At 42.6% G+C, this 7,688-nt stretch overlaps 1 long non-coding RNA gene across 1 annotated transcript; it reads left to right on the forward strand.

Moving 5' to 3' along the window:
- Positions 1–3,238: 3,238 nt before the first annotated feature.
- Positions 3,239–7,037, forward strand: LOC309646943. Its single transcript, XR_014255682.1, has 2 exons — positions 3,239–5,398; positions 6,112–7,037. It is a non-coding gene; the product is annotated as an uncharacterized lncRNA (long non-coding RNA).
- Positions 7,038–7,688: the final 651 nt, after the last annotated feature.

The following is a 7,688-nucleotide window of genomic DNA, read 5'->3' on the forward strand; positions in this document are numbered from 1 at the left end:
GTTCTTGAGTGTAAAAAATCATAATTTGAAAAGATGCATGAGCTATATTAAGCTCAGGAAAAATTAAAGTGTTTCCTAATGATTTTCTTTAATTTACTTTTTATTGCTTGAATTCTTCCAAAAGAAAAATAGAAATATCAAATAATGAACCAAGCAAAGGAAAAACAAAATACATTATGTAACCAAATCCAACATCAATCCTCAATTATAATCAAGAGAATTTTAAAAATTGTACTGATCGAAATAATACCTGCCTCTTACTGCGTATTCACCATGGGTCTGGAGCAGTTCCGACAGCTTTATAGTACTTTGCTCATTTAAGTCTCATAACACTTCTCTGCTAAAAACCTTTATCATGATCCTCATTTTACAGAGAAGGAAAGAGAAGTAATGTAAGTTTCTCAAGGCCGTGGAGCTGCTTGAGCAAGATTTGAGCGCAGGCAATTGGGCTCTGGAGGTTTCACGACACGTCACTGGCTCTCGTCTCCCAGATACATATGTTTACGTGTTGATTTACAGTCAAACTTTGCTAATGCTTCTTCCATTAGACATGAACATTAGTCATGTCTTTAGGGGTCTCAGGGCACACCATGTCTGTCTAATTCCGTCCAGTTCTGCCCCTCCAGGTCACCTTCAGTTTGGTTGAAGACGTGAAGGAGGAATTTGGTGAAGCTTGGGGAGAAGACGAGCAGGTGGGTAAGACTTCACAGAGCAGTGGACTTTTTAGCTGATGCCTGAATTTGATGAAGAATTCCCCAGGGAGAGGTGAAGCGGCCACATGCGTTGTGCCCTTCTGGAGCTTGGTTGTGGAAAGGGAAACCTTGTTGGACATTTAGTCACGCCAGGGAGAAACAGTGGGAGAAACAGTAAGAGATGAAGATGGATGATAAAGAGCTTTGTAAACCATCCTTAGGACCTCACCCACCCCTGGACCACAGCTTAGCAAGCAATACTGGAACGAGATCTTCCCCCAGGCTATGGGACACTTAGCGGGCCACGAAGAGGGAAGTTCTGCATCGACCCTGATAACACCTGAGACTTGCTCCAATTCTAGCATTAAGATAATGTTCATTATAATGTTCATATCAAATTTAGGAACTTTTCTGGCTAGTAAGTTCCTTCCCTTCTTCTCATCTTGGTAATCATGGGACCCAAACCAAAAGTCAGGCCTCTCTGGCCACTTTTTATGGCTCTACTCTTCCACCCTCGGACACTTCCTCAAATACTGCTTGCTGTTTATCCTCACCCCTTCGACGATGCCCAGTGGAATCCAAGATTACTGTGAACAAGTTCTTCTATATTTTCGTTATCTTCTTAGTATTCTCCCAGCACATCCTAGCACTTCCATGAGGAGAAAGACTTCCTGGAAGCGGGGAGCTGCTCTCCAGCCTCACCAGGTTCCTGCCAATTTCTGAACCTAGAGCAACCTACCCTAAGTCTTTTCCAAGAATAACTGCTCCATTCTTAACTAAAAATGTACCAAAGCCCATGGCATCAGGTTATAACACCACCTCTCTGCCCACTCGATATGAGCTCCAGTCTCTGGGTCACACACTCTTCTGTATTTAGGGAGAACTGTAGTGCTTCGTTCATGGATTCTTTTTTCCACCCCAATTCCTGCCATTTTTAGGGAGACATAGTTCTTTGACTACTTGATGTCTATTTTCACTTCCAATCAATTTTTTTTCCCCACTTCCTCCCATGATTGTGAGCTGGACCTTTATATCAGCCAGCATTCCTTCATCTTTGAAATCTCCAACTCCTACAGGTCGTTTTCTGAATGCAGCCCTCAACAGAAATAGATCTTGTTTGGGATGCTCTCTAGTTTTCTTTAAACTGAAATACTGCCCTTTCTGTCTCTCTTTTTTTTTTTTTGGTGCCACCATGTCCCTGCTTTCTGAGTCTCCTCCTGTGGTCTCTCTGACTCCATTTGTGGAGGATGGTAGTGTCTCATTTCCTATGTAGACTTCCAGCAGACAGTGATGGGGTTTCATAATGCAATCACTAATAGACATTGCATACCAGAGGATAAATACCTAAGAAAATTGCCAATAGGAAAATGGCTTAGGACGGTGGCTTTGTAAAGCATGTATTATGGAAGTAACAACTGGTGAAGTTCCAGGGTCCTGCGCTGATTAACCTTTACAAAAAATTTTATTCAAAGACATGCTTATTTTGGCTTGATAGTCAACCAAACATGAAAAAATATTTGAATTGTTTACATCAACTCATTATAATCTGTCCTTGTGTGCCCAGCTGAAAAAAACTTTTCTTGATAAAACAAGGTTTTGTTTTCTCTGTATTTCTCTTTAAAGAGACTTTATTTCATATATATTGTTGATTCATTAACTTTTAACTCACAGTCAACAGCACCATAACTCAGGCCTGGACAAAGCTTATCTAACACACATATTTGGCCTGGATACAGCCTCTGAAAGGGCTTGGAGCCTAAAGGGGGTGCTGAAGACAATGTAACATCTAATTTCCTGTAGAAAAGGTAAAATTCAGGCCTGCTCTCGTGAAACTTACATCCCTGGGCTGAGAACCGTCTGACAACTTCAGACCAGGGTGGAAAATCCCAGGCCCTATTTAGCCAAAAACTTTAGAAATAAGACTGTATTCTGGGCAGAGCTGCTGGACATCATTAGCCAGATTTTTGCTCCAGGTATTAAAAAAATACATATAGGGCTTCCCTGGTGGCACAGTGGTTGAGAATCCGCCTGCCAATGCAGGGGACACAGGTTTGAGCCCTGGTCCGAGAAGATCCCACATGCCGCGGAGCAGCTAAGCCCGTGCACCACAACTACTGAGCCTGCGCTCTAGAGCCCGTGAGCCACAACTACTGAGCCCACGTGCCACAACTACTGAAGCCCGCGCGCCTAGAGCCCGAGCTCCACAACAAGAGAAGCCACCGCAATGAGAAGCCTGCGCACCGCAACGAAGAGTAGCCCCCGCTCGCCGCAACTAGAGAAAGCCCGCACGCAGCAACAAAGACCCAACGCAGCCAAATGTAAATAAATAAATAAATAAATAAATAAATAAACTTATTAAAAAGAAATACATATAGTGATTCACTTTGCTGTATAGTATAAACTGACACAATATTGTAAAGCAATTATACTCCAATAAAAAAAAAAAAAGGAACATTAAGATTGAGGCCAGACTTATGGTTAGAACCTTGCTTGGAGTGCCCAGAGCTTTCCTTTCTCATTCAAGACCAAAGTTAGCATTATCATGTGCTTTTTAATATGAGGACTAAGCCATCTGCATTTCCTTTTTAAAATTGTCTAATGATGTCTATGCTTAAAATTACAAATGACGGTGAAGTGTTATAGGGTATTTGTTGTATTTACCTTTATTTCCATCCTTAGACTCAGTAGTAATGACAGGAAATTTTGCCTGAATTTCTGTGCCTTAGACCAAGTAATAATGAGAGAAAAAATTGCCTGCCTTCTTCAAGTTAAGCTCAGAGGATCCACTCCTTCTTTCTGCAGGGTAAGTTAAGTTTACATACATTAATAGCAGGTTCATATGTTGGTTATGATAAGAAGGCTTACAAATACTTAGTAACTTAGTCATTTTACATAAACTGCTTCCATTTCAATGAAGAATGTTTTTTCTTAGCATGAGATATAAGCATGCATGAATTTAAAACCAGATCTTCAAGGATATATTGAAAATAGGATTTTCTAAAAACACCAACGATACTATAAAATATTCAATGGCATCCATAAAAAGGTAACAGCAGATAAAAATCTTCTGCAGCCCTTGGATCAGAAATAGGGTCAGCCAGCTTTTGAGGAAGTGGCAGGCTAATCTAGAAGGCTTATCTGCATGGGCATCTCAAGAAGCCCCCAGCAGATGGCGCTAGCATGAGACCCTCCTTGGACAGGGATAAAGGGCAGAAGTTTCTGGTAGCAGATGTTTGTTCCACCACATGGGTGACTTTCTGGATTAGCATCATCAATGATTCCCATTTGGGCTCAGGAGAAATCTCCCTTCCCCACCAGTGTCCACTTGCCCATCCATTCATTCAGCAAACATTTTTAAAGTTAGGAACTATGCTAGGAACAGGGCAAGCACAAAAAATGAGCCAGGATGCTGTCTGTGACAAACTAGAGGAGTCCTGGAGGATTCTGACACGATACGCCTGTGTTTTGGGATTATAACTCTGTATTTGAAATGAAGGTTACTGTCAACTCTTTTTTTTAAAGTACTCTAATCTCCCTACCTATTGTGATTCATGGATGTGAGAAATTTCTCAGTGTTCTTACGACTATCTCCTCTTCCTTTACTACCATGATAGGAGGAAATAAGATCTAGCATTTAAAGAGTTGAATATATTTCTTCTCCCTACACTTTCCCTCCTCTGCTAAAGAAACAGCAAAAGTCAAATTCCTTTGTCACTTATTGAACTATAGCATGTAAGAACAGCTATCGTGGAGCCAGGTTCTTTTGCACCTATTGCAAATCCTCAGTTCATGAGCAGAGAATGTGTATCACTGGAGACATCATGTGTAGTCATATTATACGGCTAAAAAGCCATAAAAAAATCACTGGAGCGTCTTTTAAAAATGGCCAGCAATAGCATACTACACGCCAGATATGTAGGGAAAAAAGTCCTTGCAAACACATATGAAATAGTAATTATGCTATTTACTGTTAAACACATCTCTTATTGCTAGACCATATGCATAATATAATTATTTTGCCTTTAAATTATATTACCTAATGACTTAGAATAAACTGATCGTTTAAGATTTGGTAATCTGGCCCATTTTAATACACTACGTTGAAACAATGAATTCAAGTTGAAAGAAGGAAATTATACCAACCCGCATCCTATATAGGCTCATATAGCACTACTGCCCACACCGAGGCTGGCAGGGTCCAGCAGTGCTCATCTCCAGGCTGCTTCTACTTCCCAAATCCCCCACTGCATCAGGGTCCATGTTCACCATGCCCTGAGAACAGCTGAGAGTCTAACTGAAGTCATGTTCCCTGGCAAGGGACTGGGGAAATGGCTGACATTAACGTCTTAAGAGATGACCTGCTTCATGGGCTTAATATTAGGTTTTTCTGCTGTTAAGTAGGAGACGAGTGTGTACAATAGTTTCGCTGGCTGAGCACCTTGGGGGCTTTTAAAATACAGATTTCTAGGCAACACCCTGATCCATTATTAAAAAAACAATCAGGGTGAGGGAGTTAACATTTGCTTTTGTAATGCTGTACAACAAACTCTGCTAAAAAGCTCAGAGGCTTACGCTGCTTTCTTGCTTACAGCTGTGTGAGTGGGTTGTGGCTCAGCTGTTGTGAACGGACTCACCTTCACTTCTGCCCACATTCCATTGGTCAGAGCAAGTCACATGACCAAGTCCTGCGGTGCCTCAAGTCATGAGTGAGCTTGATATATACTCCGCCCAAGGGAGCAGGGAGGGGGGAGGATCATTTGAGGGTTGTGCTGAGGGACTAGGTGTAACAAACGCTACAGGTGATCCTTTTGAAGTCAGTCCTATATGTGTTGGAGGATTGCTATTTTGGTGCCACTGGAGAATACAAGGGAAACAATGGGCTCCATTCTTTCAGTAACTCAGCAAGTATGTATTGTCACTAATACACACTGTCCAAGGACAGAAGAGGAAATAGAGCTCATGTAATTCAATAATAGGGGATATTTAAGATGGAAAGGGAACAAGAAAAGGGGTACCTTATACAAGTTGAGGATGGGGGTGAGCACAACAGGGAAGGATTCTCAGAGGAGGCAACATCTGAGCTCAGTGACCGTGGTGGGTGAACGTTTCCTAGAGAAGGGAAGTGCATGAAGGGGAGGGAGTATTCTCGTGGAGGAGATTACAGGACAAAATGAGGAATTTAGAAGCAGCATATTATATCCGGCAGAGAGTGCTATGTGTTCTCCAAATCCTACTTCTTTCTCCTCGTGGTCCCAGAGCTAGATTACCTTTGCCAGCCTCCCTTGAACTTGGATATGGCCATGTGGCTGGGTATTGGCCAAAGAATAAGCCCGGAAATGCTGTAGTCCTTTCCAGGTCTGGTCCTTAAAAACCTTCCACAAGCAAACCTCCCCTCTCTCACTCTTTCCCCTTCAATCAGCTGAACGGGAGGAGAGTGAAGCCAAAAGATGGAAGAAGCTGAGTCACTGGACAATCACATGGAAAGTCTTCCACATTGACTAGTGGCGCCGTGGTTAAGAATCGGCCTGCCAATGCAGGGGACGTGGGTTCGAGCCCTGGTCCGGGAAGATCCCACATGCCGTGGAGCGACTGAGCCTGGGCGCCACAGCTACTGAGCCTGTGCTCCAGGGCCCGCGAGCCACAACTACTGAGGCCCGCGTGCCTGGAGCCTGTGCTCTGCAGCAGGAGAGGCCACCGCAATGAGAAGCCCACGCACCGCAGCGAAGAGTAGCCCCCCGCTCGCCTCAACTAGAGGGACCCCGCGCACAGAAACAAAGACCCAACGCAGCCAAAAATAAATAAATAGATATATTTTAAAAAACCCCACAACAACATTTGTGTGAGGGAGAGAGAAAATTTTATTGTCTAAAGCCACTAAGACTTAGGATTTGTTTGTTACAGCGGCTAACACTACTTGCCTTAACTAACAGATAATGTGTTTTACTGATGGTAAACGATGGCTGCGAGGCAGAAACAGAGGTTAACAGTCACTGACTCGCTGTGTTAGTTGCTTATTCTGGATACCTCTGTGGTTAGTTTGAGAACCAAGTGCATTAAAAGATATACTAGCACTTTAGCAGTATAAATCTGGGCAAAGTATTAACGTTAACATGTAATGATGCCCAGTTGAAGGATTGGTTCACGCTACAGAGACTGTCTGCCCAGAGCAATCATTTATAGGATGCATTTATGGCAGAAGAAGCACGACAGTGTGTTCTTCTGGTAGCTTTTTTATTTCTAATGGGCTTTGACGTGTATTCCCAAAGGTTCAAGCTTAACTGTCGCTGAGATGGGCCTCTTTCTCCACCTTTCAACCTTGGACATGCCTTTTCTCCAACGAGACTTGACTTAAGAAACAAAATGCAACTCATTAATCAGTGTGTCATCACATGACTGGAATTAAACAGTAAAGCAGTAAAACCTCTGAGTTAAAGCGACAGCAAGCATCACAGGTGTATTTTTCTGCTTCCATTTCAGAGTATGACACCGTCTGGAAGTTGTTCTTTCTGCCAAAAGGACTAGAAACATAAAGGCTCACCTTTCCTCTTTGAAATGAGAGCTCACAGAGAACTGAGCTTTGTCTGATGGAGAAAGAAGGAGGAGGCGTAAGGGACCAGTGAGAGGCACCCAGGAGTAACCCTTGCCAGAAGTGACTTTTTCTGAATGTTAGAGTTGGAAACTTTGTACTGAAAACAGATGTTGAGCTACACACAGGCAGAGACTGAGAATAATTAGCATATAATTAGAATAAGCGTTTTGTTACGAGGGCAAGATTACTTCATTGGAGATCATCATTATACAGGATATCTAGAAGTAGCTGGGCAGAACCCATCAATGTTGGAAGAGAAATACAGGCGTGAGCAAAACAGAGTTCGTTCTTTTTGTCACCTCTTGCTAAGAGTGACCCAAATCCTTAGGAAGAAATGGGAAATTCATGTCAGCATCCCACTGTGTAAAATTTCTAGTACGTAGTACACTGTGATGTTTGGGTTGGCG

The sequence above is a fragment of the Balaenoptera physalus genome, assembly GCF_965194825.1.
Source record: "Balaenoptera physalus genome assembly, chromosome: 17".
Classification (NCBI taxonomy): domain Eukaryota; kingdom Metazoa; phylum Chordata; class Mammalia; order Artiodactyla; family Balaenopteridae; genus Balaenoptera; species Balaenoptera physalus.